Source organism: Sander lucioperca, chromosome 9 (assembly GCF_008315115.2).
Source record: "Sander lucioperca isolate FBNREF2018 chromosome 9, SLUC_FBN_1.2, whole genome shotgun sequence".
NCBI classification, from domain to species: domain Eukaryota; kingdom Metazoa; phylum Chordata; class Actinopteri; order Perciformes; family Percidae; genus Sander; species Sander lucioperca.
The window spans coordinates 38,303,346-38,324,788 of record NC_050181.1 but is presented as its reverse complement, the minus strand read 5'-3'; the positions used below and the strand labels follow the sequence as shown (position 1 = coordinate 38,324,788).

Here is a 21,443-nt window from a genome sequence, read left to right as displayed (position 1 = left end):
TGTTCTATGTCTGTGTGTTTGCGCACTTCAACAAATATGCCAAACGTCAACTGTCATTGCTAAATACTGAAGTCCACCCGTCAAATACCGTTATTACGGTAATGCTAGTAGATCAACTTTTCAGCTGCAGCAGTTTTTTCAGTGGGGTTGAATGCTAAAAACGGCTCCTTGCAGTTCATCTGTGTTGCAGAATCGACATCTGCACTTGGATAAAATCGGAGAACAAAGTTGGGTTACACTTTACTTGAAGGTAACTACATAAGAGTGACATGGCACTTGTTGAAATGTACGCACTACGGTACATAGTGTACACAGTGTACTACATGTGAGTGTACTCACGGAGGTATCCGAATTGAGACACACCTTAATTCTTCTGAACAGCATTCGGTTGGGACAAACATTGGGGAAATGTTTTAGCTCCTAACAAGTAAGATTCAGCAACTTCCATAGCCTGTTTAACTTCTACAATACTTAAATAATCTTTTTCAGCAGTGATACACATAACAAAAAGGCTACTTGAAATATATTCTGTAGGTTTTATTTTACAGTCAGTATTGTACAAGCTACACAAGTCTTTACATGCCTATGATGATTTGAATGCTCTGCTACGGTAAGAGTTTAGCTGTAAGTGACTTCTCCCTGACAGTGAAATCGGTGATAGTGGCACTTAACATTTCCAATCCATCTCCACAGCCCATCAGTTGACTTACATGGTGTGGAGTGCCCTTCAGCTGCTGGCTGGAGCACTAACCACCACTGTATCAATGTGACAATGACAATGTTTTGGCCATTAGCCGTGCTTGACCCTAACACGCTAAGACAAGATAATGCTGCTATCAACTGAAGTAGGTGACTCCCGAGCTCTGAATGGGAAAGAATGACACTGCCACCATTTACAGAGCACTGCCAAATGAGTTGGAATTCAAAGTTAGGTTTGTAATTGCAGGTATAGTTTCAGCTGAATACACTGAATATAAAATTACAGTAAATGCAGCAGTGGGAAAGGTCAGTTTGTGTGAATCATTTTAATAGAAGCAGGCAGAGAGGACTAAGTGCACCTAATGTTAGTGCACATTTAAACTGAAAAAAATACTGGCCTTTTAACCTGATATTTTAAAAGTACACATAAATGAAAATATGATGGTGCTTTTCAGTTGAATGTTCCACTGAACATGTTTGTCAGGCCTCAAGAATACACACAGTGAGTTTGAGTGAGAAACACCAAAGCTGGAACCTAACTCCGTGGGGCACCTTTAATTGAAAAATAATCAACAGATTAATCAGTAATGAAAAATAAGTTAGTTGCAGCTCTCGCAGCCCTATTTTGAATGAAAAAAAACAAATTAAATGTTAGATCTGTGATGTGTGCCATCTGTTTAAATTCATGTGTATAGTACGAGAGGCTGTGCCTTAGACTTAGAAAACTTTAATGTCCCCGAGAGGCAATTTGTTGTACAGTACAGGTATATTGACACATAATCCACAACACAAACATTGAACCAGACCTCTACAGCACTATTTATCTAACACATAACATACACACATCAATAAATAGAATACAGTAAAAAGGAGTATGTTGCACTTCCCTAAAAGGCCTAATGTCATAAATAAATGAAACTACTGCACAATACTTCACATATATTCCTCCTCCAGTCATACCCCTCCCCACATCTTATTTAATTGGGATTGAATGAGTTTTTTGCTCGGTTGGTTCTGACGTTAGGGTATCTATATCTACGACCAGAAGGGAGCGGCTTGAACTCCACTGAAAGTGGATGGGTTGTATCCATGCAAACCTTGTCTGCCTTTTGTGCCAATCTGGTCAGATATAGTTGGTACAGGTCTACCTGTTCCTTACTTGTACTGCAGCACGGGGGAGTTCCTGAAATGCAATGTGTGTCTCTTTGCTGACCCCGTACAACACAACTGTAATGTTAGCTTGTCACTTGGGACAGACAAAAGTGTCGGCAGTGTTGTTGGCATACACTGCAGGAGCTAGCAACAACAGCATTTGACTTATTATGTCAAACTTTATTGTCATCCCACTCCATTAAGTGCTTGCACTCACTGAAGCCAAGCAGTGTCCTTCATTTTTGGCTGTTCGTATTGTTTTCGCCATGCAGTTCTGTAAACTGGGTGTATAAATCAGTATTTCCTGCATGAGAGAAGTCCGTTCCACTCCTTTAAATTGACTGGACATTCGAGAGATTTGTAGTCAGTTGAAGCCCAAATTCCGTGCAAGTTGGAATTAGTTAAAACTTTTTGTTTTTTGAAAAAGTGACAACCTTAATTGATACATCACTGTGCAGTCACGGGGTGAAATTGATGTCCCTTTTAAATAAAGTGATCAGCATGATGCATTGCATGCATTAATGGCATTCATCCTCGAGAGAAAATGAGGCTGGAAAAATGTTATCGGACTATTTAAAGGCTCTTTTGATCATTCCAAATCAACCTCGGAGTTTAATGCTACGAGCTTAACCGGGGACAAGCTTGGCTCAAGCAGTAAACAAAGGCATACACTATGCTGTATATAGGCCAGGTTTTTAAGGACAGCATCTGCCAATAGCAACACACACACACACACACACACACACACACACACACACACACACACGTGCACATGCACAAAGACATAGAACATGTCCTGGGTGTTTTCCTCTAACAGAAGGAAGTATTAAAGAAGGATCAGTGGGTGTGTTTGGGGGACAGATGGGAGGATTTGACTTCTCTTCAAAAGAAGTGAAGCCAAACTCACGAAGCAGCCCCGTTTTGAAAGCCATTACTGCAAGAAAGTCAGTCATCACATGCTTCCCTTCACACCATCTCTTCTTCTCACTTCTGCCTCTCACTCTCTGTTTTCCTCTCATTTCCACTCTGGGTTCTCTCACCTGCTCTATGCTCAGGGCTGTGTGGAGATGTAATGTGTGATTGTGTTCATGTTCTCTGCTGCACTGTGAGCGTTGTGCATCTTTGTGATCACACACACAAACCAGTATTTGCACACAGAGATGTCGATAGCTCTCTGCGCTGGTGTATTATTCTCTCTTACTGTGGCTTGTATGGGTACAGCAGTCACGATTTCACTGTATGTGAGTGTATGTATGCATGTGTGTTTTGCAGGAATGTGGGAGGTGGGTTCAGAGCCCACTTTCATTTCTTACCACAAAAAAAAACATTCTCACTAAATGAAAAAGGGGACAGATGGAGAGAGATGAGAAAGCAAAAGTAAGGCGAAAAACACTGAAGAAGCAGGAAAATGGCCTGAGTGATGAAAAGAAAAGATCCCTGAAGGATCTTTTTCTGAATTCACCTCAGAAGAAGGGATTGAATAGAAAGGGAGAAAGAGGAGTGTGAGAAAAGGGAGGGAAACTGCATTACAGCACAGGAGACTGAGAAAAAGAAGGGGGAAAAGGGAGACAGAAACTGAGACTGACAGCAAGCTAATGAGCAGTGCGCCAGTGTGAGACAGATGCGAAGATGGAAGCAAGGGAGAGGGAGGAAGAGGGAGGGGAGGGAAAAGAGTGCATCACACTTTAATCTTAAATCTGCTTTGAGAGTGATACCACTTCACATCGAAAGATCTTACTTCACATCAGCATGATAACAAACCATGCAAAAACATGTATGTTAAAATAACGAAAGGTACAGCGGCACAGAACAAACATCAAATGCACCAGAAAATGCAGAACTTCAAACACGTCCTCACACAGTCATCGCTGGTGCCTGCCAAGCACGTGCATCCTGTATATAGAATCATGGTACAATATGTGTACCAATCTCTCACACACACACACACACACACACACACACACACACACACACACACACACACACACACACACACACACACACAGTCTCACAGCAGAGGCTGTGGTGCACTGAGATGTGAAATTTATTTTACTGGCACTGGCCTGGCATGCTCTGTGAATCACTCTTACTGTTGCTATGGAGACTCCTTCATTGGATATCATCTCAGTCTAACAGTTTTAATTGTTAACCTTTAGTCCTCTTTAAAGAGGTAAAGACTAGTCCATGGGCTTGTTCAAACAGGTAAGGAGCTAGTTTTAAAGTCATATTAAAATGTTTCAAAGTCTTGTTCAAAGAAGTAGATTTTTAAGTCATTTTTTCTTTTACTTTATTGATGTACATGGAGATGTTCTTTATTTGACCTCCTTACTAGGAGGTCAAAGTGCAGAGAGGGTGCTGAAGAACAGTGTCTCTGGTGTCAGTCGTTTTATTGCTTAAGGGCACTGGAATGGTAATTCTGCATAGTGTCAGTTTATTAGTGAGAGGATTTGAATTGAGGGCAATTCTTTACGTGCAGCAGAAAACTTTAAAGCCGAGAATTTAAAACTTTGTGAAGAAGAGAATTGTTGGTGTTTTGTGCGGACTTAGAACTGAGAACAAATTTTCTTTGTGTTTTGGAGACTTTAATGGGCGTTTCAATGGTTTGATTAGCCTGAAAGTGTCAGTTTGGTGAAAAGAACTGTGACTCATCCACACTACAAGAAAATGATTGTCCGTGGTAACCTGCTTTGTGAGATCAATTCAGACTTATTTGTCTTGACCAATTCAATGTATTAATCAGACTTTAAATCATGTAGTTTGTGCTGCTGTTAACGCTCCCCCAAAATACGATGTGGTGGAACTAAACATTATTTCTTCTGGCAGATATTGGTGTAACTACAAACATTAATGATAACTCATGCTACGTTTACACGTGGCTGTCAATCAGAATCCCGAAAATAGCAACAGCAGCAACGAATCACTTCCTCTCTCTTCTCTTCCTCACTTCCTCGGCTGCCTAAACCTCCGTTTGTCTCAGTTTACATGCAAACGTGCAAACAAAGTTTTCCCAAATCTCCACTCTGGCCGGAGTTTTTTTTAGAAAGAATCGTTTTCGGAGGCAAATTCTCCGTTTGTGTGTAAACGAAGGGCACAAACGAAGGGAAATGTCTCCATTTTTCAAAATAACCATGTACGTGTAAACGAGGTATCAGTTTGTTTTATTAGTGACACCTGTGTTTGCCATGACATTGACACAGTGTATAGTGGAGAAACCCTCTTCCTTTGGAATAAAGCATCCCTCTGCCAATTCCCAGCTTGATGGAATTGTGTCTTTGGCCCAGATCTTTCTCATGATCTTCCTTAACATCTGGAGAGGTTTTGGGCATTTCTTCTAGACCTTATCAGATATACCGCTTGGGCCTGGGGCAGCTGATGCTTTGGCGGCTTTCCGGATGATGCCTTGGATTTCCTGCCACGTTGGCTCCTTCACAATCAGCTCAGCTGATGGTTTTCCAGGTTTGCAAACATTACGCTTGGCTCCTATTTCCTGACACCTACGGGGGTCGCTGTGTGCATCCCGCAGGATAGAGTGCCTGGTTTTTGTTGTCCGAGTAGAGTACTGGTGAAGCTGTTTGTTAAGTCCTTGATGCCTTCTTTTTCTACCAGCGAGCTGGTTTTATACAGCTTGTTAAGCTTCTTTATTTCACATCTAAGGTGACGAATCTCCTTTCTGAATGAGATGCGAGTTTTGTTCTCAAGCTGATTCATAAGATTTCTGTGCTCAGTTTCAGGCACATTTTAGCCAAACTGCATTTGCAAGTGAGCGAGGAGTTGGAGATAGAATCATGAAAACCCATCATGGTGGGGAGGCTCATGTCATGACATCATCCTGAGCTGGTTTAATGCAGAATGTAAGACATTTATTGACATTGATTGGTTGTCCCTGGCTCCTGCTGTGGAGAGTTCTCCCCTGCTCCATTACCGGGAAGCTTGGACACCTGCCGGAAGACGGCCCCAGAGGAATATTTATATTAGGACACACACACACATGCACGCGCGCGCGTGTGTGCGTGTGTACGTACGTGCGTGTGTGTGTGTGTGCCTTGATGTGGGCATGTTTTTATTGCTGTTTAAACCTTTTGTACCAGGATAAAGTGGATTACACCAATCCACTTTATTGTCTTTCTCCTTCTCTTTTTAGCTTTTCACACTTTCTCTTTTTCTGTCTCACCCATGTTCTAAAAGGTGAAGCTTAAAAATAGACCAAAGTGAAGTACAATTTATAGGCTTCACTTAAGACCTGACATTATTAACATAGATTCAGTACAATCTGGATTTAGGAGTTTCTGCCAAATTCATATTTTAGCATAGATGTAAATATTGAGCTCCTATGCATGTGGGACTTATATGCTTGTATATACAATATGTATGTATGTGTGTATATATATATATATATATATATATATATATATATGTATGTATATATGTATGTATATGTATGTATATATATATATATATATATATATGTATATATGTATGTATACACACACACACACACACACACTACCGCTCAAAAGTTTGGGGTCACTAAGAAATTTCCATTCCACTCCATTACAGACAGAATACCAGCTGAGATCAGTTACATTGTTTTTTTTAATCATTATGTGTGTGTGTGTGTGTGTGTGTGTGAGGAGAGGAGAAAAACACAAAGACTCTTACACTGAGCTGAAATAGAAACACTGTGCTGCAACACGTGTCTTTCGGTTGAATTAAAGGTGTTATTTTTATTTCCTATTTCATGAATGCTCAAGTCCGATTTCATAAATCTTTAAGTCCAAGTCCAAGTCATCAGTGTGCGAGACCACGAGTCCAGAGAATAGTGACTCGAGTCCGAGTCCAAGACTTGAGCAGTTCATCATTGGTTCATAGCAGCAGAAGTATATTCTTTACGTCACTGCTTGTGTGTTTGTGTTTATCTTAAAGCCTTGTGAGCCCTTTTCTTCCCACATCATTTTTACACATATGGGCTTATGGATGCTGTTGTATTTTTTTATGCGTGTGCATCCCTAAACTGCAAATTTGTGTATGTGTGTTTATATGCTTGAGTTTGTAAACCTACAGGCCGCTTTGCAGGTGCATGTGTGAATATGTGTGTATTGCTGCACAATCATGCTTTTGTGAGTATTTCTTCATCATTTTGTGTTTATACCTCCTATGGTTTGTGTGTGTGAGAGTGTTGGCCCGATGAGCCCCGTCCTTTTCCAGTTCCAGCAGAGGGAAAGTAGAGCAGTGGAGCACATTGAGGGAGAGGGAACGTGGGTAATTTGCAATTCTTGTCGCGCGTGTGTAGAGATGTGAGGATGGGATCAAAGACAGGGTGTGTTTTTTTAGTTTGTTTTGTTGTGGCGCTTGTCTGTCCACGCACTTGTGTGTGGGTTTACAAAATGTCCGTGTGTGTGTGCATGCATAATCACAGATCTGCTTTTACATGTGCCCTTGAGTCCGCGTGTGTGTGTGTGTGTGTGTGTGTGTGTGTGTGTCAGGGAATGGACTGGTGAGCCGAGGCCTCCCTGCCCTCCAGAGATTTTCACACATTTCAGGCATGATTCTGTGCAAGTGCTCAGTCAAACATACACTCGCCACTCACGGTGGCAGATGGCCTGCCCCCCCCCACACACACAAACACACACACCAAAACCACCGTCAAAACAACACATAGATGCACTGTATAATATATTTATTCTATGCCATATTTACTGTTTATCACATTGAATATCACGGTATTTTGGATGTTCTTCAAGGAGTACCTGATAATTCAAGTCATTAGGTCTGATTAGTTATATTTGTTGCAAGTCATCACAGTCAATGAAACAGTTTTTTATTTACTTCCTTCTAGAGCTGGGCGATATGGAGAAAATCAAATATCACCTTATTTTTGACCAAATACATCAGTGTCGATATTGCGGCGATATTGTAGGGTTGACAATTGGTGCTTTATACAATGACATTTTTGACATATAATCATCAGTAATGTGGATGTAATGACTAAGTGGGTAAAGGCAAATAATAGAACAGCTAGAACAGTCTGGTAAGTTCAGAAAATGACATCACTTTAACGTAATGTAGCCTTTAAAACCAGGAAAAGACAACACTTGAGACATATAACGATTTTGAAGAGTCTAGTCTCATATCACGATATCAATATAATATTGATATATTGCCCAGCCCTACTTCCTTCCCTTAGTACACATTTTCTACATATTCCCTCTTATCGTCTGTCCCAGTTTAATCCAGTGACCTCGTGTTCACTCTTTCTATCTGTGTATACTTTTGTTAATCCAGCGTTATGGTTTGTCCCAGCTGTGAATAGGGAAGCCCCCGGAGCCAGACACAATCCCTCTGTTCCCTTTTACACACACACACTCTCCCTCTCACTCACTCACTCACTCACTTACACACACAAAGACTGTTTCATGTTTATAAGACCGTACTGTCCGCACGGTTACATGTCCTGTAATGTGCTTACTTGGGTTGGCAGGTGTGTGTGTGTGTGTGTGTGTGTGTGTGTGTGTGTGTGTGTGTGTGTGTGTGTGTGTGTGTGTGAGAAGGCTATAAGCAAAGAGAGAGATTTAGAATATGATGGTACATACATAGTGGACTGTATGTGCACAATACTGAGGGGGAACAATGTACGAAATGTAAGAACGAATGTATCTTTTACATGAAACTAAAGGTATTTATTTCACTACGATATGAAATTAGATATATTTTACATGCACAACATCCAAAAAAAACTTAGAATTTGTCTGATAGAAAATCATAAAATCACTGAACACAGAACATACCTGCGCCACTGCAAGGGGCCAGACTAAATCAAGTTAACATGTGACGTTCACACACACAGACTCACACACTCGCACAGAATGTCCTTCCCAGCTCACCGTTGCCTAGACGACCGGTATCGACAGAGCACTGTTCCTATGGAAACAACGGATGCCTAAAGGAGGAAGATCATTAATTGGAATAAGAGAATATAGGAGAGAGGGATGAGGAAGACTAAAGACAAGGGACAGGAAAAGAGATGGAGGGGAGGCTAATTAGTGAGAGAAAGTGTAGCTCGGCAGAGGTGTGGTCAGAAAAATCTGAAAAGAAAAACCCTTACACTTGGAAATACATTATTACAAAGGTGTATTATAGTGTTACTGTCAATTTATCTCTTCAGTTTATCTTACTGATAATTGTATTGTATGCAGTAGAGTGGAGTGGAATACACCCCTTGAAGAAGATTAGTAGACCACGCAAATTTCCCAGGAGAGTGTGTGTGTGTGTGTGTGTGTGTGTGTGTGTGTGTGTGTGTGTGTGTGTGACTGAGCCTATTCTACCTCATCGGTCCGTGTACTGCTGTGGTTGCCAACCAATCTTTTTTTTGTTGAACGTAGCTTGGCCCTGCCAGATGAGTTCAAGTACCCCTTCATCAACATCACAGGTCATGTCCTAAATGTGTTTTTTTTTTTTTTGTTGATTTTAAACTGGAATTCTTTTGGCACTATTAATTATATAAAAGAATACATTGAAACAACCTATTTTGTCATACAAGACAGTTAATGCTGTTAAAGCTTATAGTCTCTTTTTTTCTTTTTGTTCAGTTGTGTTGTTGGAAGTTTGCATTCTAACTACCACTACTTGGATGTTTCAACTATTTTTCTCTAAGCTATCATTTACAATTTCTCTGATCAAAATACATGACAGTGACCAGTAACCCCCTGGTGTCTCCACTGGTTGCTTGGCAACCAATCGTTTCTACACTTCAATTTTCATACAGATTAAACAAACAATCAAACATGTTAATCAGTGAGCTTTAGAGGTGCTGGTACTCTGATTTTGTTTCCTTACGACAGAGCCAGGCTACCTGTCTTCCTCGGTTTCCAGTCTTTGTGCTAAGCTAAGCTAACCGGCTGCTGGCTTTAGCCTTATTATTTATTGACAGACATGAGAGGGTTATCAATCTTCTCATTGAACTCCCCTAAAAAGCTAATATTAGTAATTAATTATTACTTTTAAAAGGACATGCTTTCCAAAGATACTACTATTGTAGAGCTATTACAGTCGTTAGTAAGGTATTCCTGTTATTTTTTTCCAACCCCTCATAGTTGCTGTCTTCATGCAGTCCCAGTAGATTGTTGATGCTTGGTTCTGTCTTTCATTTCATAGACTACTGAAATGGAGTGGAAAAGTGCAGATGATTATTTTGGGTGTTGTGAAGAAGAGCATCTCTGTTCCTTTGTTTGGCCCTTTTGCAGTATTCCTTCATCATTATTACTGCATTTAAGATGTATTAAAAACAGTGGCACACATGTCTGTAAACATGCACAAATGAGTACAATCACAGAACGCTATATATATTTACATCTCTGTTTCAGGCAGTTAAACATCAACTTTGTCATTTATACAGGGTGCACTGTTTTTCAGTTGTCTGCAGTTTCTGGACGCTTCTGCCATAGGATACACTCTCCCTACTCCACTCTGCCTCCGTCCGTATCTTTCCTCTCTTTTGTTCATCAATCACAGAGTGTTTGAATGCAGGAGAATCAATACAGACACTTTCCTCTTACTCGCTTTTCAAAGTCGGAGAGTAGGGAGGAAGGAAAAGGAGGCTTGACTGAAATGTTTTGTGTTTACTGTTTTGTTCTCCTGTTAAAAGTTATAATTCCAGTTAAGGAGGTTGGGTCTGTTTTGCATCCATTCCAGTCAACACCCCTGTTATCATCATGTTTGTCTCTAATACACATGATAGGGAATGTATTATGTCATGCATTGCACATTAAAAGATCAAGGAATCATGAGAACATGCAGTCTTATGTTCATGAGAGAATGCTATTACTCCAGAGTATATGGTCAGAGAACATTCTCTCATCCCACGTGATGGAAAAAATCGCTCTGACATAACGGGGTCGACCACAGACCTGTTTTTTTTTCTGGACGTAATATGTGTGTTTGGATATCTGGGGAATCTGATATGCATCGTTGAGCATTCATGAGAGAGCAATTGTTTGTTTGTGTGTCTGTGCATTGGCATATGTTCATGCATGTGAGGGTGTGTGCGAGGTGTTTTTGGATAGATACTGTAGGACTCAACCAACTGTGAAAATGGCCTTCCTCCACACAGCATGTCAATCAAGCCTGCAGTTGGGTCACTTTCTCTCCTCTACCGCGTTTTATTTTTCCTCTCCTTGCACTCCCCGAACCTTTCACTGTCCAAAGCTGGCCCGGGTCGATGGCTCATCCTTGTGATCTTCTATCTGCCCGCACTCCAGTCCCACAGCGCGCACACACAGAAGACTCATAGGAAACAGATTTTAGCGAGCCAAACAACAAAATGCTGGTTCCATATCAATTGACCAAAATTACTTCCTCGCTTTTGAGCTAATGGGCCAGATAGCTAAGGTAACAGCTATTTGCTGCTTCAAAGAGTGGATGAAGCAGGGAGAGATCACGGATTTGGACCCTTGAGGCTTGACCCTCTTGCCAGAAATAGACCCGTTTTCTGCAGGTACAAACAGATCATGTAACCTATTGTCAGATAGTCCTTTTTTGGCACCACTTTAAAGAAACCTCGGAGAAAGCTCCTGTAGATGTCCCACTGTTTTTTTTATATTTGTGAAGATTTTAATGTAGTCTGTAGTGTTCCTAGTATTACTGTACATGTTGTCAGATATACAAGTGTGTTTTTATCAACATGCAGTAGTTAAATAACATTTCGCATAGGTTTTTGTGTGGTTCTAAAAGTGGGAGTTATTTTTGAGGTTCCAGGATCACTTTTATTAGGTTCATTAAAATGTGGATATACATATACATATTTTTATATATTCGAATCCAAGAACAGACAGGCTTAAGACAAGGGCAGCTGCCCTGAGAGAGATGATCCCCCTCTGAAAGTCTGCTAGAAGATGTGAATGAAAATATGGCCTATGTTCCTAGATGAACATATATAGAAGAGATGGACAAGAAAGCTCCTCACAGTGCATGGAGGGTTCACCCCAAGTCTATACACTATACACCAAAGATCCAGGAATACATCAGGAAGATGGCCCCAAGTGATGACTTGCTAAGTGAATAGGCAGAAACCCAGTGTCAGGCAGATGCTAAAACAGAGCATTTCAGACAGAGGGGGAACACAGGTATATTCAGTCAGACAGTATGAGAAAAAAATTTTTTTTAATGTAAACATGTTCTAGTAGAAACCTTAAATACAAGCATGAACCTGAAAATGAGCATGATACAGTGTGTCTCCTTTAAGATGAATCTTTTAAGGGCACCACATTTACCTCACCACTTCCTAATGACGAATACTTTCAAGGTTGTTTATTTTCATTGGTATAAAAGGAAAATTACAAGACTACAGGAGTGCACAAGTGCATTCAACTTCTTCCTAGTGTCTCTCAAGCACTCATTGTACATCCGTTTGTTTTTATCTCATTTATGAAGCTAAATCCATCTTCTTTTCATCTTCTCAATCCTTCTGTCACCCCCCTATTGTCTTTAATCTGATCTTTTTCTCTCATCATTGCTGTATGCTAGATACCTTCTCCTCTCCAGGCCACTGCATGCTACCAGATGTGCAGGGATCCCACTGCTGAACAGCTGGCCACTAGTGCTAAAGACACGCATGCATACAGATACTTGCATGGACACGCATAAAAACATCATGCATGTTTCAGCACACACAACACAGATGGAACCCTGCGCCTTACAGTGTCACAGCTCCAGATGTGTAGACAGAGTTCTTTGTATTTTTTTGCACTGAAAAGTCTCTTTCAAAATTCTCTTCAGGCAGGCAACGTGGCATCGCACTAAACTGCCTCTTGACAACCTCCAGATAATTATACATTTATTTAACTGACACCTCCCATGCTGGAAGAAGCGAGACGCTGTTACAGTGACTTATGCATCTGCAACGGAAACTTAGTAACTGCCAGCAGCTGTCGGCAGGCTTTTTGGCAGACATTGCACACACACACACACACACACACACACACAATATTGTATATGTGAAAAAATGTCATTATGGTTGCTGTGTGCCAATAGAGTGAAGCGATGAAGAAATATGTAAATCAAGTCCAAGAAATGTCCTAATGTCTGCCATTACTCAGATATAAATAGCTTTAACAAATCTTAGCAAGAAAACGTGATGTAACTGTATTTGCCGTTAAATGAACTTGGATATTAAGCGTTTAATTGCATGTTTTAAATGAATGTATTGTATTTCAAGGCCTCATTAACTCCAAAAGTGAATTCATGTTCTGATTGTCTCCTCTTACAGATGGCTGACTTACGTTTGAACCTTTATGGCCTCCTCACAAGTTTACGAAGACAACCTTTTTCTTCACAGTTTAAAATCACACTGTCATCAGATCGCAAACATAGATCATCAACATACGATGAGATAGATAGATGAAGAGATGTCCGTTTGCTACAAACAGATCACAGAGATGTCCAGTATCACTTTTGGATGCTGTTTCAGGGGGTAGTGTGGGTTGTATGTTTTATTGGACAGAAGTGGAGTTGTGTAATACTCCCAATCAATGAATTGAATCGCCTCCGTCAGTTCCGTCAGACTGAAGTCATTGCAAACCTTTTTTCCAGTCCACCACAGAAAACAGTAATGCCTGAGGCAACTGTGACAATTCATAGAGTACAATTTGTCTCATTTCTCTTCCTCTCTTGGTTTAACCATCAGATGTTCCCTCTGCTCATCTCCTTTTTTGCTATGCATCCCATAAATCTCAGGAGAATATCACAGTTAAACTTTTATGCCACATCAATATTTTAAGCTCAGCAATATATTAGTTCTAAATCAAGGCCTCCAGTATATAGAGGAACTTGTAACAAATAAGGAAAAGTTTGACGATTTGAGAAATGGGCTTATTCACATTCTTGCCGAGAGCTGAGAAGATTGATACCTTTCACAGAAAATATGAAGCTACAGCCAGCAGATGGCTAACTTAGCTTAGCACAAAGACTGAACACGGGGGAAACAGCTAGCCTGGCTCTGTGCAAAGGTAAACTACAAGCACCTCCAAAGCTCACTAATGAACATGTTGTATCTCGTTTGTTTAATCTGTACAAAAATGACAAATCACCATTTGGGGGGGGTTATGTGCCTGACTATTTCTTTGTCAGGACCTGTTGCCTGGCAACGAGAGGAGACTCTAGAAAGTGACTGGTCCCAAACAAGAAATAGTCAGGCACATAACCCCCCAGTAAAATGTCCCAAAATGTCAAACATTTCCTTTTAATGTCTGATTTTGAGATTGTATCTACATTGTAAACATTAATCGGGCTACCACTAAAAATTGTAGCGTTTAGATAAGGGATTCCATATTGGATTCAGATTTGCTATGATGTCATCAAAGTCCAACCCTGCATGTCTATGTTCATGGGGCAACACACGTACGTACTCTAAAAGTAAAAGTATTAAAATTATTTTGAATAGTAACAGTGTCATGGTGAAAAAAGGCAAAGGGGGTAGCATGTTTTTTCTTTGCGTATGAAGTTGATAACTCACTTCCTGTTTGCACATCTTTGCTATCAGCTTTGTTTATATTCCACACACACTTGTGTTTGTGTAGCTGCCATAACGAAGAAAGTCCGACAGAACTCTCAGGTACAGTTTGTTAGAACGATTGAGTGAATCAGCCTCACACTAAGTGAATAAGTGTGCATCTGTGTGTGTGTGTGTGTGTGTGTGTGTGTGTGTGTGTTTGTGCATCCATCTGTCCTATGGTGCTCCCTGCCAGTTGCTGCCCATATTGTCTGTCACTGACTAGTACACAACATGCTCCAAGGCTCTCTATGTGACAGCAGTTAAATAGACTAACCCAGCAGGCTGCAGTCCAACTTCAGCCAGGGAGAGATTAGAGAGCTAGATGGAGCTAAGAAGGGGGCGGTGAGTGCGCAGGAAGACATTACGGGAAATCAAATGTATTCCAAAGGCTGGTCGGTGTGTAATTTCTGGGAAACTGCCTTTTTATCTGAACATCTGCAAATGAGTGTGTTAGGCTTGAATTTATGCTGCCTCTCAGAAACAAACAAATTAAGCGGTTTGCCACTTTCCCACTTTCCCTCTTTCCCTCTCTTTACTCATATCCTATGTGGTTGAGTGTGTTTGTGTCTTTTGCTACATGGCTATTGGCTGATATTTTAAAAAAGGTAATTCACATACCTTCCGACAGTGTTTTGGAACTTGATTCACACATCAAAGCATGCATTCAAACACATAAACACATGCACACAAACTCTTGTGATTTTCTAATGAGGACTCTCATTTTTATTCCCTCTGTCGACCTCAAATCATCATCACTACATGCATAACACGAACGCTGTGAACCTGTAACTAAACTAAGTCTAACCTTGACCCTCAACACTCGTATATCATAAACAAATGAGGGGAGTTCGAAATGTCCTCGCCCGTAATGTCTAAAATTCAAATTGGTCCTCACAAAGATAAAAAAAAAAAAAGAACATGCAGAGAAGAAAGCCTGTTACTCTGTGTTTGGCTGTAGTGCCAGCCATCAGCCATCACAGTGCTTATGTAATGTTTGCTGTACGAGACCAACAGACGAGTGAGATGAATGTCAATGAGGCTTCTCCCTCCTTTTCTCCAATGTGGGATCACGTTCACTATGAAACACTCGAATCCCCAAAAAATCCCAGTAATAAACCAGCCGGCTCTGATCAGAGGATGTAGTTTAGAGTGAACTGTACCCTAAAATTCTGGTGACTAGCGAGTTGTGTTGATTTTTGGATAATACTTTGGAGCTCCTCCACTTTACTTTCTATCCATTTTGTTTTCTCTCTCCTCTCCCCGTTTTATTTTTTTTATTTATTTATTTTTGCTTCTCTATCCTCACCTCCCTCTGCCTCTCCAGCAACAAAATCTCCACCACCCCACTCCCGAGTCTGATCCAGGGCCTGTTTCCATAGCAACAGGTTACCATGGAAACTAGGTGACAGTGCAGTGCATCCCATCGTGCCATCGCCAGGCGAGAGGTGTTCGGAAAAGGGAAAGTTTGTTTTGTCCGCCTTCTGTTTACCGAAATAGAGATGGAAACTGTGGGTTTGATTTTAACCTTTTAAATATGCATTTTAAATCCACTGAGAAATTCTTATTATATTAATAATGAATGTATACATTCATGCAATTTGAATAAACTTGAGTATTTCAGCCATTTTAATCATCCAAATCTCATCATTCTCCATATGTTCAACGGTAAAAATCTTGAAATTAAATCTTGACATGTTGGATTTTAGCTTAAAATCAGGCTGTTGAACATACCACATTTACTTTTAAGATTCCTGATGAATCTTCATTAATACAGCGTTTGAAAGGATACACACCATGTCCGTGTGTTCACCTGACATTTGTCCGAAACATCTAATCTCTGAATTTATATGCTGACCCACTTGTGTCCCTCCATAATCTGTGATATTTTGCTTTTCTCCTCCCTCTCTCGCTTTCTCGCATCCTATGAAATCTTCAATTTGGTGTCTCTCTGCATTGTGTATACAGAGAGATATTCAAGGGCTTGAAATAGCTGTACCACTTGCCAATGCAATTATACAGAAAACGGGGCAAAAAGTGGACTTGGCTTTTGTGTCACTTCAAATTTAGAAATAGACGGAAAAGAAGAGATAACAGCCGAGTTTTCAGAAGACGAAGCTACTCACGTGTAAAGGGATGGGAGGGCAGGGGATGGGATGTTTTCTCGGCTTGCGTATTCAGAACAGTTTTATAAGGCTTTTAAATGCCTCCACTTTGGGACTACTGTATGTGATCAGTTTGCTGTGACATGTACAGTATGGCTATTTTGGAACAGCCCGGCGTTTGTGTGAACGTCCCTGTCTGTTGTGTTTGTAGCCAGATTGTCGCTCCAGTCCTTAATTATGAAAAACAACAGCCTAGGGCCACGCTGAATTTTCACAAAACAATCACAGCTTCTTGAATCCAAGTTGCTCATCCAGTCGTCACTCAGACGAAGAGAGATGGAGGGACAGACAGAGGGACTGAAAAAAAAGAGTGACAGATAAGCAGAGCACAAATAAACAGAAGGTGCGACACAGCGATGGAGCGACCGTGTTACGTGGGATCAGCTCTTGCTACTACTGTTTTGATGTGCTGTCATGCTAAAATGATACACACCAACGAGTCAGCTGCATGTTCCTCTAAAACTGTATTCAGATCATATCAGAACTACACAGTAAAGCATGAAAAAGTTCCATCTTCTTTTTCCCAGTCAAAGCAGTACTTTAGATCACAGGATGGAGGGTGTGAGGCGAGCTTCAGCCCACCCCTCTAATGCTTTAGCTGACCTGGTTTGGGACACGTGACTAGACGCTGCTGAAACAGTCTACAGGCTGCATATTCTGCCTGCAGGATCTACTGCTGCCACAAAAATAGCTCCAAAATAATGGCAACAGTTCACCAGTACTTAGCGCAGAGTAAGGGCACTATTGAGTGTCTGTTGAATTGGATGTGACATTTTAGGGTTGGACAAAGCAGCTCACAGCAGTGAGCATTTGATTGTTTGTTGTGGTTATTAACTAGATGGGCCAGAAGCCGTAAATAGAAATGAGGGGGTTTTATTTTTCGAAGCATTTTGAAGCACTCAGCTTGTCAGCTGTTGATTTATTTTTTTTTGGAGTTGTTTCAGACTTTGATGTGCAGTGTTACTCTCTCCAGCTATGATGCCGGTGGCAAGATGTTCAGTCCCCTTTGGGATTAGCTCTGGGAAAGCACTCTTGATGATGTTTGTCATTACTGTCCATAGAAATCCGGCTAACATGCAACACTGAAAGTATGTAGTAAACAGCACTTAAGGCATATTTCACAATATGCTACTTACATGTTTTTGCATGTTTAAGCCTATTAACTATAATGTATGTATACTTGCTTTCCATTGCTACTAACCATTACCCAAACTATGTTTATTGTTTTTCTTACCTTCCGGGCAGCCAATGGGTTTTATTCACTTGAGTGAAGCTCTAATCATCTCACAGTTAAAAATTAAAACTTGCTTGACATAATACGTTACAGTACAGTGAACATTTAGTCTGCAATAACATTGAACTGAGCAGAATAGATCTACATACTCCGATGATGACTTTATGGATTTTAGCATTATGCCACACATGATCATATTGATCTCCTTAGTCCAGAGGAGCTGTTCAGAAGTAAAGGGCAGTGACTGAAAGAAAAGTCTCCAGTTGCTAGAAGCATATCCCAGTTTGGTCTTGTTTTGCTCAAGAGAGGACAGAGTTTACAAAGTTCCATAAGTAATCAAAATGTAGCTGGAATACTGATCTGCCTGTTAGAATAGCACAGCTGTGGAGAGAAAGCATTTACAGTCACACGGCAAGCAGCCAGCAGCAGCAGCAGTGGTCTTCCTTGTTTTTTTTCTTTGAATTTGAAAAAGGAGTGAAAGACGGAAAAGAAAATCCAACAGTGAACAAGTTGTGACTGTGATGCTGAGTTAAAACCTATGTTTTGGGAATTTTAGCCTAAATCCAAACATCTGTATTTAGGCCTCACATGCATCTTCAGTGTCAGCACTGTTGTATCCCAAAATAAACCGGATTCATACCTGGTTGATAATAAGAAGCAGTCAGCAACACTTTTTTTTTTTTTAGCATCTAAAGAGTTGTTGCAATGAAAGCTGAACACATTTAGGTCACATCTCAGCAGTTTCTTGTTTTTAACAAACAAACAACACACACACCCCTTCCAGTTGCAGGGTATAAATGATTGTGTTGCCATTGTGTTGTTGTATGAATAGATGATAATGATTGCCTCAGGTTTTTATTATTATTTTTGATTATTTATTAAGTGGTTTTGACACTCCTCATACACACATCCATATATTCAGTGTGTGTTGCCCTTGAAGGGAAATGTCCATATGATTCAACCTGGGTGTTCATAAGTGTGTCCATTTTGACTAATGGCTCATTCACCACCTGGGTTGTAGAGACCCTTGGCAAAACAACATAAATTGGGAAAAGCAGCGTAAGCCAAATTCCCTTACCAAAATAAACTAAGAAATGAGCCCTTTGGATACTGCATAGGAATCTACTGTGGGGACTTGTGTGCTGACCAATCTAGCTGCATATATCTGCACACACTGGTTTGTTTAAATGTAGGGCGCTGCTGATTTACCATGTGGGGATGCTGGGGTGCATTCCACAGCAGTTCATACTCTAAAACTTAAGCACTTGACTTAAATGAAGTAATAATTAAAATGTGTGCATTTGTGTGTTTTTATAGTTCTTTTTCACCATGCACTCAGTCAGTCCTGATGCTGCAGTACAACAGTCGGGGAATTCCTCTGTCTGTTAAATTTGCATTAAAGCCTCATCGCCGCTGACTCAGTCCCACTCCAGTCACTTCAACATCAACTCCTACAGTGATTGCTACTCTCCACTCACTGTGGGAGTCCAGTCCAACCAGGTAGAAGTAGGAAAACACATCAGAGCTGCAACAGCCAGCCAGCCAGTCAATCAATGTTGGCATCCCTCACCAACTTCATCCATCCATCTACTCTTCTTGTCAGGATATTAATAACAATCACAGGCGTCTTTAATGACACCAACGAGGTGTTGTTGAACAGCAGCTGTCCAGACTACTGTACTGTTGGTTTGGCATTGCCAGGAGAGTCATCAGTATGAGGTGTCAGAATGGAGCCAACTCTCTTCTGGGGCCTTCCACCTTCCAGTAAATGTTTGTTTGCCGTACGCTGTTCAGACGCCCTCATTGGCCAGATGCCAGGACAGTACATCTCGATGCAACAGCTTTGTTGACAGAGATTACCTTTTAATTGTTTTATTTATAAATGGTTTTGTTGGCTACTGCATTGGGAATGCTCTTTCGCTGCTACTTTCTATGGCTTGTAGGTCAGTGTGTTATGGCCTGATATGGGGTAGTGTGAAAAGGCTGCCTTTCTCCCTTTTCACTAGGCCCTGTTCCCAAAATTAATACTGTTTTGTGTGTGCTTAATTCTTAATTTCACTGTAATGTTGTAGGTTATTGTTTTAATTTGTTACTTTATTATTTGACATAGGCCTGTTCAACAGGTTTTATGGGTTAATAGTGTTTGCTATGGTTCAGCCTGTGATGTGGGGGGTAGCTCAGCTGCTCACCAGCTTAATCAGGGAGAGTGGGTGCAGGTTTGCCTCATTAGGTCCTTTCTGTAGGGAGGGGCTGGGCAATCCTAAGGTGAAGAACAATAGGTAAGAGTGCTGCAGTAATGACATGTTTATAATATTTGGGGTGCCTATTGTAGTGGGTGCACATATATGTATACATAGTAATGTTGGCAGTAACTGATCTATCCAATTGTAATGATGTTTTGAGAAACTTAAGTGTTACTGTTGTTTGCTCAGGTTAGCTCACCTTATAATCACCTGTGCAAGTGGTAGGTTCCAATTAAGGGGGGGGGGGGGTTCTGAGTTAAAACGGCATCAGGAGAAGAAAGGAGGAATCTTGGCAGCTTGCTGTGAGGTTGCCATTTTGTTAGTTTGCTGTTATTTTGCCTCAGTTTAATATTGTTTTTTTGTATTTTGGTTTGAGTATATTGTCATTTTTGTTAGACACAACTTGTGAATTTTAAAAGCCTCCTCTCCAGTCTTCAATCATGACAGGTAGATATCCACATATATCAGTTGGATAAACTACAAGTAAATAATTACTGTGAGGGAAATAAATATGTTAAAGGTCCCTGCGCGCCCACACGTGTCACGGGGTAAGCAAGCCCAGTAAGGAATACATCTATTTTTCTTTGTCTTATAGTCTGCAACTACCATGTTCTGTCCCTTTCTCTCTAGTCCTTACTGCTTTAATGTAGATCTAGTTCCTCCTCTCCCTAACTCACATACAGTACAGTCACACTACACTGGGCTCAAACCCATCACTTGTTCCCCTGAGTCTGCAGCTCTGACTGCGAAAGCTCTAATACTTGGCTGTATAATGAGACAGTAGAAGCACAGTTAAAGAACAGTTTTATGATCTAGTGTTTAATGAGTCTTGGCCTGGTTTTGTGTGAAGAGCAAGTGCTGCTTTATAATTTTGGCAGTATAACTGGGAATAACAAGAGTGCTGTCTTACAGCACATCGGCACTGAGATGGAAGATAATTGCAGTTTGCCCAGATAGAGGGCAATTTTTGGTTTTGACACACTTTATCCTACGCTCTTGTATAGGCCGGGAGTTTGGAGACATTCTATTACGTGTCAACAGCTGAATTCACACTTTTTTTTTTTCTTGACTGAGAGATAAACCTTTTAAAAGACCAAACCTGTGACTCTGGTTGTCTTAGCCCATTTGATACAAATGACTGCTACTGTTGTGTGTTAAAGGGGCTGTACTGTACATTCAGAACATTGATATAGCAGTAAACAAATATTTGCATGTAAAGTTTTTGCGGAGAACTGGCATCCTAAGCAGAGAATGAAGTCACACTGTAATCTGAGCTTTTCTGTTCTTGTTTTAAAAGCCGGTCTGTGCATGTGAGTGCATGTGAGTGCCCTGTGCGTTGTTATCAGACACCAAGGGCCATGACAAAGCATCGGTTTTTGACGAGTTGGGGAATGGTCTCTTAAGAGCTG

At 40.8% G+C, this 21,443-nt stretch overlaps 1 protein-coding gene across 2 annotated transcripts in view; it reads left to right on the top strand.

Moving 5' to 3' along the window:
• The window catches only part of ece2a (endothelin converting enzyme 2a), an 83,839-nt gene that overhangs the window by 44,352 nt on the left and 18,044 nt on the right, over nucleotides 1-21,443 (top strand). The window lies entirely within an intron of this gene.